A 12,041-nucleotide genomic window follows, 5' to 3' on the forward strand; every position below is an offset into this window, starting at 1 on the left:
TATACCGGGAGCGACGTTTGCGTTACTTCCGGTTTATCGTAAATTTGATTTGATTGTTAAAATCAAACTAATGTCTCAAAAAGGGCAGCACGTCAAATTTTCAAGTTTAACTTTAGGCAAAATGACGACAAACCTTTTTAAATCAGTCTCATGATCTCTACACTCTACGGCATTTTGAGTTCTAGGTTACAGAGGTTTACTCAAATTCAGAACACACACAAAAGACGACCACGAGTGGAATTTTATGGTATATTTAATGAAACACACAACTACAAACTACAACAAGCAAATAACACTAAGGGTAAACGAAAGAAAGAAAATAAGTCGTATGGAAATGGAAAAGAGGAAATCGTGTGTGGTCGCTGGGCTCAAATTAATGAGCGTGTGAGCGTTTAATGCGTTGAGTCGGAGCGAGAGAAGGCAAAGTTGGGATTTCGTATGAAGCTAGTAATTTGGCATAATGTGGCATGTGGCACAGTTTCATGCTCTTCATAAGTGCGTTTGTTTGTGCATGTGTGTGTGTGTGTGGGGGGGGGGGGGTTACAGAATTGTGGATTCTGTATTTTCAATATGATAGTGGTGTTATTAAGAGGTGGATTTGGTAGGGTAAGGCCCCACTGAAGGTCCAGCTCCACTGAGTCATTGTATCGATCAGTTGTCCACGCTTCTGCTGATTTAAGACACACATTTGATGAATAAGCATGTTTAATGTCATAATAATCATATTCTAAAATAATGCTAAACTACTTCCCAGGTGTCTTAATATGTCTGTGACATGCTTTATTTCTTGTCCTGTTAGCATGTTAGTGTTTGAGCTAATCTCCTTAAAAATGGTTCCCTACCGCAGAGCAAAATGTAAAATCCTTATCAATCTGCTTTAGCACTTTCTCTACTCAGACTGACATATTGCTATATGTTTGCATACCAACTGTTAGCATTTGAGCTAATCTCCTGCAGGGCAAAATGTAAAATCCCTATCAATCTGCCTTAGCGCTTTCTATACTCAGACTGACATCTTGCTATATATTAGCATACTAACTGTTAGCATGTTAGCATTTGAGCTAATCTCCCTTAAAAATGGGTCCCTACCACAGGGCACCATGTAAAATCCTTATCAATATGCCCTAGGACAGGGGTGGCCAACCCGCGGCTCGCGAGCCTCATGCGGCTCTTTAACTAGTTTCATGCGGCTCTTCAGGAGCTGTAACATGACATGCGTCAAAAATTCTTGGCTGGCGCTGTCATTCACTCCCCTACAGCTAGATGGCACACTGACCATGTAAGCCTGTTTGAGTGACGTCAAACGAGCGACGAGAGAATCTTTGGTGTGACATCATTTGTGTTGTAAACAATTTCCGACAAGTTACCTCTTGAAATGGCAGGGAAAAAAAGCACATCCAAACGAAAATATGAAGAAGAACACAGGAGGTTTTTGCCAGAGTGGGAGAGTTTATATTTTTTTGTTAAACGTAATGGCAAGCCGATCTGCCTTATATGTCACGCAGCATTAGCGCATTTCAAAGCTTCAAATCTTCAGCTCACTCCACCCTAACATCGAACAGGAATTTCCAAAAGGGACTGAACTTCGCAAGAACAAGTTGGTCGCTTTGAAAAGCAGGTGCAGTTTTTCAAAAAAATTACAAAACACTCAGAGACCGTAACGCTTGCATCATATCAGATGGCTTGGAAGCCAGACTGTTTGAAAGCCCCGCTCGTCACAGATGAGGCTGCGGCTTAGTTGGAGATGATCGACCTTTGTGAGGAGGATCAACTGAAAACTGTTTTAAGGGAAGGGACCGTTGAGTTCTGGAAAAGTGTGCCAATTGAAAAATACCCCAACATCAAACGAGCTGCGCTTAAGATACTGTCCATGTTTGGGTCAACGTACGTCTGCGAGTCTGTGTTTTCTACCCTGAAACATGTGAAATCAAAGCATCGATCTCTTCTGACTGACACTCATTTGAAAGAATTGCTTAGAGTGGCAACAACAGAATACAAGCCAGATTTGAAGAGGATTGTTCAAGATAAGGAATGCCAGAAGTCTCACTAAGCAGCATAGTAAGAGAAAGATGTTATTGAAAATTATTCTTTTATTGTTTGTGGACTTGCTTGAACTGAGAGTTTGTGTGTATGAGACACAATGTTAACTGTTGAAAATTACTGATATTATCATGTTGGTGTGGTTATTTTCATTAGATCTGGCTGAGCAGAGGTCTGTGTATGCGTGCATACATGATTAAAAGATGATGTTCATGTGTACCCGTGTATGTGGCTCTTTGCAGTAACACAGGAAAAAAAGTGGCTCTTAGTCTCTGACTAGTTGGCCACCCCTGCCCTAGGACATGCATCAAGAATTATATAACAATTTACACCCCTTATTTCTTGTCTTTCTAAAATCCTGTTTTTAGGGGCCAACACTGTTTAATGGAAATTAACCAGCCATCATCCCCTCCATATACTACTGGACAATTCCAAAAAGCAAACCAAAACAAATGGAGCAAGTTTCAGAGGCTATTCACACATAAATGTGAATAGCTACAAATAACAAAAGGCTACTTGACAAACGGTCGATGGGAAAAACAAATAGAAAATCACTACGACTAAGAAGGTGGATGGAGAGCCAGGGGAGGAAGATACTGAAATGAACAAGCAGGCAAATGTACCAGATACATCATCTAAAGCAGTTCGGAATCAATATTTATCTATAAACCGGACAAAATCTAAAACTCAAAAATAAAATACAAATAAAATCCTGCTCCAATATATCTGTGCACTGGTGCATGAAGCAAAGTCCATAAAGACATGGATGAGAGAATCTGATATGATGAACTTGATTGGCCTGCACAATCCTGACCTCAACCCTATGGAACACTTTTGGATGAAAAAGATGTTTCCTGAAGTCCACAATCATCTGTACAGTCTTGAGCGTGTTTAGCTCCATGTTGTGATGGCTGCACCAGGACACCAGGCAGCTTCACTTCCTGTCAAACTCATTGCTGTCGTTGATGAGGCAGATGGCTGTTGTGTTGTCTGAAAACTTCAGGGGTTTGTCAGCTGGATGCTTTGAGGTGCAGTCGTTTGTGTAAAAGGAGAAGACGACACGTCCTTATGGGGCCCTGGTGTTAACGGTGCGTGTGGATGAGGGGGTTCCCCCTAGCCTCGCCTGCTGTGTCCTGCCTGTCAGGAAGTTGTAAATCTACTGGCAGATGGCAGGAGAAATGCTGAGCTGGAGAAGCTTGGCGGAGAGGAGTTCAGGGATGGCGATGTCAAATGCAGAGCTGAAGCCCACAAACAGGATCCTCAAGTAAGTCACTGTGCCATCAAGGTGTTCCGGGATGAAGTGCTTCCCCATGGAAGAAAAATTAGAAGTAAATGATACACTGCCGTTCTTAGCTTTAACCTGCATGACAAAAACTGATTACAATTGGGTCATATAAAAGATGAGTTCTCATTATGTTTTCCCTGCTGTGTAAAACCTATCAAAGCAGGCTGAATTCCTGTGTGTGCCACAGAGATGGTGTGTGCGATCATCTCTCAGTGGTGCTTTGCTGTCGCTGGTGATAGCCAATAACCCCTTTACGACCTCTCTCCAAACAACAGCACAGCAACATAATTAGTTAGGCTTACAGTACAGTGGTGCACATGGTGTACATTTTTCTTCTCTCTGTGCATCCCATTCTTCTTCCACAGGCATTTTAAGAATGAATGGGAATTTCATATAAAATTGATCAAGCATTCTCATGCTACATGTCCATAATCAGAATCAGAATCATCTTTATTTGCCAAGTATGTCAAAAACACAAATGGAATTTGTCTCCGGTAGTTGGAGCCGCTCTAGTACGACAAAAGACAACAGGCAACTGTCAATTGACAAAGAATACTTTTTGAGACACAAAGACATAAAAAAACACAGTCACTGAGCAATAAAAGTTTACCAGGTATGTGGTAATGCCGGCAATTGTGCAAAAAGATACAGAGTCCTTTAGCAATTAAACCAGTTTGAAATGACTATGATCAATAGTCCCGTGCAATGACCATTGTGCAAAGGCCGCAGAAACTTCAAGAAATGTATGCAGTTTAAAGTGACTAGTAGTGCGATAATATGGGACAATGTTGATTGTGCATATGTTGCAGATGCTACTCAGGCACATGAGTGGCCAGTATTGGTCAACAACAGATATACACAATAGTGCAGCGTGGCGAGACTACTACAGTGAGTGCACGAGTAATGTATAATAGGCCTGACAGAGATGTGACAACAAACTCAAGACAAAATTGGCAGCTTGTTGCAATGGAATTGTAAGTTAACTGTTTAAGAAGTTAATGACAAGACTGAAGAAACTGTGGGAATGTCTGCTTGTTTTATTTTGCATTGTTCGGTAGCACCTACCTGAGGGAAGGAGCTGGAAGAGGTGGTGACCAGGATGTGGAGGGTCCAAGAGGATTTTGCATTCTCCTGTCTTAGTTCTGGCAGCATGCAAGTCCTCAAGGGTAGGTAGCAGGGCACCGACAATCTTTTCAGCAGTCCTGACTGTCCGTTGCAGTCTGAGTTTGTCCTTTTTTGTCGCAGCACCAAACTAGACTGTGATGGAAGAACACAGGACTGATTCGATGACCGTTGTGTAGAACGGCCTCAACAGCTCCTGTGGCAGGCCGTCCTTCCTCAGAAGCTGCAGGAAGTACATCCTCTGCTGAGCCTTTTTGAGGATGGAGTTGATGTTGATCTCATACTTCAGGTCCTGAGAAACTGTAATTCCCAGGAACTGGAAGGGCTCAACGGTTGACACGGGCAGTTGGCATTCATTTGAGTCCTTGGGAGAATTATACTTCTTAAATGATATACAGATTTGAATTTTAAATTTTTTTTTGTCTTTGCTTCTGCGGGGAGCCCCACCTCTCACCACGAGGTCGCTGAGACGCATTGGACCTTGCTCGCCGCGCTGACGGGCGCGAACCGCAGAAGCACTCTGCCTGCGCCCCGAAACTATACTTTTGTGTGTGTGGGGCAGCTAATGGATAAAAGATCCGTCACGAAGGAATTGCGGCGCAAGTTGGCTCTGAGTATGTTGCAACCAACACCAGCCAAATGCTCCGGCCACCAGCAATCTTGAATTCCTTTTTTTCCCTTCCTTTTTTTTTTTTTTTTTTTCAAATCCACCTGTCGGCACCCTTACCCATTCATCGGGAAGAGCTACCCGCCTGCCTAAATTCTGTTCTACGCAACATGAGTACAGCGTGCTGTTTCCTAGGTACAAACTGGTGCATAATTGAGCTTACTAAACAGTCACAGAGGTTTTCAGCTCTCGCATTCTCATTCCACCCTCATATCACAAGTTCAGTCATTCACCCTGCATTTTGTTATTTATCTATGTTTGCTTGTAATCTTTGTAGTTCAGTCCCTCTCCATCGTTCCCCTGTAGTTTCCCCCCTTAGATTTAATAACATTTTCTCTAAAATTCCACTCCCTGCGTGTGCTTTGTGTGTTTGAGTGCAACAATAAACCGTTGTAATCTAGAACTCTTATTTCATCCACATAGCAAACCTTCCAGAATAAAGAGCTTGATTAGAGGTTTTCGTGACTTTTCCTTAAGTTTATGAATATAAAAAGAGGAGTCGTACCCCTTTACGAATCAAATATAGTTTGATTGTAACGTTAAACATAAATCGAACTAAATCGTATTCTTTTCCAAAACTAATTACGTTTTTATCCAAAACTGATAGTATTTGTCACACTGACACTTATTCAATTTAGTGCACATTGTACTGCTGATTCTGGTATGTGCATCTTGGCCATCTAGTTTCCTAGTTACCCTGCACAAGATAATTAATTACTCTTTAGTTATGCAAGTAAGGAAGTTGAGAACAGATGCTCATTTGCAATGCCAACCTGGCAGTAGACAGCAGTGTAAAATAAAAGCAAATACAAATACATATACAATAAACTACTGTAGTTATAACACATTACATTACACCATAGCACACGGTGAATTTAATGTTCAAAGCAGCATAACAGGGCAGCATATGGATGGCTGGAATATGAATCAAACTTTGTTGTAACATTGGTGAAATGGATTATGATCATGTTGTAATGTGGCAGGTTTCAAACTTGTTTTTCTCATCAGCATCAACCCTAATGAGGTGTTTTTGTAGATATTTTCAAACATTCATCAAAACCCAATGAACAGAAACAACATCTGGCACCGACTGTCAACTTTGTCACTGATTTTGTGTACGAAGCTGCACCCCCCCCCAATTAGATTTTCCAGCGTTTAGTCTTGACAGCCAGTCAATTTAAGCCACCTTTAGCTGACTTCTGAGAGTTCATACCATTGATTTGGGGAAAGCCTCGTAATCCTGTCAAGGTTCGTACCTCGGGGGTCACTTGGAATCAGGAAATACGCGGCTTCATCTTTTCTTCCTTTGGAACACGAGTTGAGTGACAAGTATGAATCACATGGAGTCAATGGAGTCAATGTCAAGGTTTGTCACTCGGGACAACGTTTCATCAACATGTCAACATCGATCACGGTGGACTCGCTGTAATGTACAACTGCAAACAAAAAGCTTACACATATGTAACATCATTTATTCAGTTTTACAAGCAGGCTTTTGTTCTACAAGAAGACACTATGTCCTCCAATCATCAGTTTCACTTCAATGTTTGGGAGCGTGGCAAATGTTACAGGCCATTTGCTCTGCAAATCGGTTTGAGATGTTGTTCGACCCAACTGCGCGCCATTCTGCAGATTAATGATTCACACATTTATCATTTTCTATTGACTGCTGCCTCTCCGGGTCAGGGAAGAGATTCTGCACCAAGTGGAGGAGTTCAAGTATCTTGGGGTCTTGTTTACGAATGAGGGAAGAATGGAGCGGGAGATCGACAGGCGGATCGGTGCAGCGTCTGCAGTGATGTATCAGTCTGTCGTGGAGAAGGAGCTGACCCAAAATGCAAAGCTCTCAATTTACTGGTCGATCTACATTCCTACTATCACTTATGGTCACGAGCTGTGGGTCCAAAGAACAAGATCGTGGATACAAGCGGCCGAAATGACTTTCCTCCTCAGGGTGTCCAGGCTCTCCCTTAGAGATAGCGTGAGAAGCTCAGTCATCCGGGAGGGGCTCAGAGTCGAGCCTGCTCATGCCCCCCCAGAAAAAAAACTTTAAGTCATTTGGGGAGCATTGCCTGCTCATGGCCCCCCCATGACGCCAACACTGCATACATTCGCATAGCCTAGCTGGCTCCTGTTACCAAGATCTCCATCAATTGCAGACCTTAGTACCAGAGTACCGGGAGAAAACCCACACAACAAAGTGTCTGTGCTGCCCATTAAAACAAGTCAGTCTTTGTAAAATGTGTCTTCAGAAAACTATATTTTCTATTTGTACCCCTTTTTTCATAATTTCTTATTTAGTTAAAGTTAGTAATAATCTAACCTCCAAAATTGGGATTTGATTCCATTTTGGGTCTTACCAGGTCTCTCACTTAGGTAGGGCTGCCCCTGACCAAATTGGGGCCCTAAGCGAAATTTTATTTGGAGGCCCACTCCCACCCAATCTCGCTCAATCCTGATTTTGGGTGGGTCATGGACTGGTAGTAAAAACATAGCATAATTCAGGCTATTAAAACTACGGATGAGCGAGTACCGATACCAGGTATCAGTATTGGGCCAATACAGCCTTATTTAAGGAATCAGGTATTCGTAAAGGCTGCCAATACCAGCCACCAATACTTAGGACTAAAAAAATATAATTTTTGACAATGAGGAAGTGCTCCTTGCCAGTCGTTGGCACTACACTGCAGTGGTCTGACACATTGGTGAATTATCATTTGCATCAGAAAGAAAGAAAAGGTATTTGTCTGTCAGATCCGGCCGGTGCAAAATGCGTTCCTCTGATTGGTCAGATTTTGAGTGCTGTCATCACAGCAATCATTGGCTCTCTCGCCCTCATGCTAATTTGGAGCTCTTGAGCCACGTGGATTGCAGAGCACCTCATTGAAGCACATATGAGCATCCATTTTGTGTATACTCAAATGTGTCCCCACGCACAAAATGTGTGGAAAAATGTAAAAAAAAATGGGACTTGATGTCATGTGGGTTTGGCAGGATTTGGGGCTGTTTTTTTTTCTTTGTTTGTTTGTTTGTTTTTGTGCCAGCCATGTACTTGAAAAACTGGCCAAGCACAAATTGTCTGAAAATTGAACCTCCTCAAAAGTGGGACCTGTATACATTGTTCAGTACTCAAAAGTTCTCCTGGCTCAAGTTGTGTACATGTTGGTACCAAACTTTCAAAAACAACAACAACAACAACAAATATACATATATTTATGTCCCGCCCCTTATGCCCTTTGTTTATTTTATTTTTATTTTTAAAAAATTCAATCATGATCAAGAGTGTTGTGCATGTATTGTTGAGATATTTTATTTATTGTCCTGCAGAAGGTGCTTCATAAATGTGTCTAACTTTACACTGTAAAAAACTAAATCTATATAATTACAAATTAATTGATGGGATAGAAGCAAATATATGCCGTGGATAGAGAATGTGAGGTGGACCACCTTCTAAAATCAATTTCTCAATTGTGTTTCATTCAAAACAAAAACAGCCTCCCCTTTAACTTTGAGCACCTGCTCCTCCAAATGTCTGCACGCCCCTATTCTTTACCATTTTTGTAGTTAGTTTCAAGGTCCTCTTTGGTGATTTTGATTCATGGGGTGGCTGTAAATTGTATTTTAGGCGCTCATGGAACTGAAGAAGTTGCCAAACTTAAAAAAGGGGCAGATAATTGAGATTTGACAGCTTTTCCTCCCTTTTTTTAGCAATCAAACATTACACACGACAACACTATGCAAGTGCGCCATGTCAATGCTGTGCAAATACTGCACTGACTCGCTGACTGATTCGCTCAATCACTTATCACCAGATCCATTCCATTTTCAACACCGCTTATCCTGGTTAGGGTCACGGGGCACTGGAGCCTATCCCAGCTGACTTCGGGCGAAAGACGGACTACACCCTGAACTGGTCGCCAGTCAGTCGCAGGGCACATATAGACACGGACAACCATTCGCACTCACATTCACACCGTCACTGAGTGGGAACTGATCCCACGCTGCCCACACCAAAATCAGGCGAGTGCACCACTACACCATCAGTGACCTTGTCACCAGATGTAACCTTATAAAATATTGTGCACATGAAAAGGAAAACCTTGGCTGGAAGAAGATACTCACATAATTTCTTCAAACCACAGCAATTTTATGTACAGAAACATAAGCAGTAGATGGGTATGTGTTTGATAATCTTATATTCTGCTCAATTTCTCTATGGGTGCAAAGTAAAACTGTCGTGGGTCTCTGGCTCCCCTTGCTGTAAGAAGCCAAGTGGTGCACTTCAGACAATTGTAGAGTTTCCTCGACTTCAGAAACCTCATGGAAACAATCAGGCATGTACTCATTTTGAGAAACAAACAAACAAAAAAAAGCATGACACATACAAATTATAATTCTTCTTCCTCTATAATTCGAGGTCGGCACGGTGGACGACTGGTTAGAGCGTCAGCCTCACAGTTCTGAGGACCCGGGTTCAATCCCCGGCCCCGCCTGTGTGGAGTTTGCATGTTCTCCCCGTGCCTGCGTGGGTTTTCTCCGGGCACTCCGGTTTCCTCCCACATCCCAAAATCATGCATTGATTGGAGACTCTAAATTGCCCGTAGGTGTGACTGTGAGTGCGAATGGTTGTTTGTTTGTATGTGCCCTGCGATTGGCTGGCAACCAGTTCAGGGTGTACCCCGCTTCCTGCCCGATGACAGCTGGAATAGGCTCCAGCACGCCCTGCGACCCTAGTGAGGAGAAGCGGCTCAGAAAATGGATGGATGGATGGATGGATTGCCACACGAGAAATATTTGAGGAGAATAAAATACAGTTTCCTGCTATATGCACAATCTGAATTTAAGAAAAATACTGTTGATTACCTAAACGAGCGAACCAATTGGTCGAATTAATTGAAATGTCTCATCTTTCTCTCTGTATTCACAATTGCTATTTAACCAAACAAAAATGTATTTTCTCCAATTACTTGATTATTCGATAGAATTGTCAGTAAAATACTCGATTACTAATTGCAGCATTACTGGATGCAAATTCTCATGAGTGACAGGTCTGTTTAATGTAACTTCAGAAATAAAGTCAGAAAAAGTACTTCATTGTCATTGTTTTCATCAACTGAAAATGTACTATCGATCGGTATTGAAGCTCCAAAAATTTTGATCAGCGCTCGTGTTTTCTTATAAAGGGTCAATGCACTTGTTTTATCAAATTAGTTTTGATATGGATTTATATATATATATATATATATATATATATATATATATATATATATATATATATATATATATATATATATCCTCCCTAGGGTCACAGGCGTTCTGAAGCCTATCCCAGCTGACTCTGGGCGAGAGACTCTGTATACCCTGAACTGGTCGCAAGCCAATCGTAGGGCACATATAAACAAACAACCATTTACACTAACATTCACACCTATGGGTAATTTAGAGTCTTCAATTAACCTACCATGCATGTTTTTGGGATGTGGGAGGAAACCGGAGTACCCGGAGAAAACCCACACAGGCACAGGGAGAACATGCAAACACCACACAGGCAAGGCCGGATTTGAACCTGGGTCCTCAGAACTTTGAGGCAGATGTGCTAACTAGTCGTCCACTGTGCCTTTTATTATTATTATTATTATTTCAGAAAACGGAAACCCAAGTATAAGGGTAAGGTTATTAAAATCTCTATTGAAATCTCGGTTATAAATCTAGCTATCTATCGGAGCAACTAAGGAATTTGTTATTCTTTTTCTACGCTGTAGGAGAAGCGGGTGAGTTTGACCTCTTGCTGCATCCTCTTCCTGCACTGCAGCAGGGTGTAAAGAGACATAGCGAACTTAGCCAGCACAAAAGTGCAGGAGATCTCCACCAGCAGCAGAGCGATGTAAATGAGTGCCTGGGATTTGCACTGCTGAGCTGTATTTGTGTCCTTGTATGATAACAAACTAGGTGACTTCTCTAGGGGTGGCTGCATAGGACAAGTTAAAATGACCGGGGTTGTTGGTTCAGAAATGGGCGTTGTCCTTTCAGCAGTGGTCGGTTGGGTTGTCAGGTGGGTGGTCTGTGGTTTTGTGGTCATTGGTGATTGTGTAGTTGTAATTCGAATTGTTCTAGCGGTGCTGGGTAAAGTGGTCGTGACTGTGGTTGCTCCCGGTGTAGTAGCGGGTACAGTTGTTGTTAAAATGGTTGTGGATGAAGCTGTTGGTATTGTGGTTATTTGTGGAGTCGGTGACATAGTGATGGTTGGTGAGGTTGTAGTTAGAATTGTTGTGGGTGTGGTTGCTGCCAGTGTGAAAGTAAGTGTAGCTGTTGTTAAAATGGTTGTGGGTATCGTTGCGGTTGTTTGTGGAGTCAGCAGCACAGTGCTAACTGGTGAGGTTGTGATTAAAATGGTTGTCTGTGTGGTTGTTACTTTTGCTCTTGTTGTGACCACTGGTGTAGTCTCTGTCGTCGTTTGCTGCATCGTTGCTATAATGTCAGTCGTCGTTTCTTCAGATGCAATTGTGGTGGAAGCTGTTGTAGCTGAAGGTATAGTAGATGTAGGAGTGGTTGGCCAAGTAGTGGTTGACGTTGTTGTTGTGAAGGTGGTGGTTAGTTCTAGGGTTGTGAGAGCCGTCGTAGGCAACACGGTGGTTGTGAACACAACGGTAGGGCAGATGTATTGCTCCTCTCCCAATGACTTGATCTCTTGTTCTTTAAGATCTTCTGGATACGAACAGACAACTGGCTTCTGAACAATCATAGAGTTTTCCTTTATCCAGCGATGGAGATGTAGAAGGTTACAGTCACAATTCCAGGGGTTGTCATTTAGATAAACATGCGTGAGATGTGTTGCAGGTTCAAAAATATTCCGAGGGAGTGTTTGAAGGTTGTTGCCGGACATGTCCAGGGTTTTCAGCGATTGAAGCTTTTCAAACACATCTGAAC

The 12,041-nt window shown here is 42.3% G+C and overlaps 1 long non-coding RNA gene across 1 annotated transcript; it reads right to left on the bottom strand.

The window, feature by feature from the left end:
• Nucleotides 1-235: 235 nt before the first annotated feature.
• LOC133480827 (uncharacterized) lies at nucleotides 236-9,703 on the bottom strand. Its single transcript, XR_009789376.1, has 2 exons — nucleotides 4,391-9,703; nucleotides 236-3,343 (listed from the first exon to the last, which is right to left on the bottom strand). It is a non-coding gene; the product is annotated as an uncharacterized LOC133480827 (long non-coding RNA).
• Between the last annotated feature and the right edge of the window lie 2,338 nt (nucleotides 9,704-12,041).

The sequence above is a fragment of the Phyllopteryx taeniolatus genome, chromosome 7 (genome assembly GCF_024500385.1).
Source record: "Phyllopteryx taeniolatus isolate TA_2022b chromosome 7, UOR_Ptae_1.2, whole genome shotgun sequence".
Classification (NCBI taxonomy): Eukaryota; Metazoa; Chordata; class Actinopteri; order Syngnathiformes; family Syngnathidae; genus Phyllopteryx; species Phyllopteryx taeniolatus.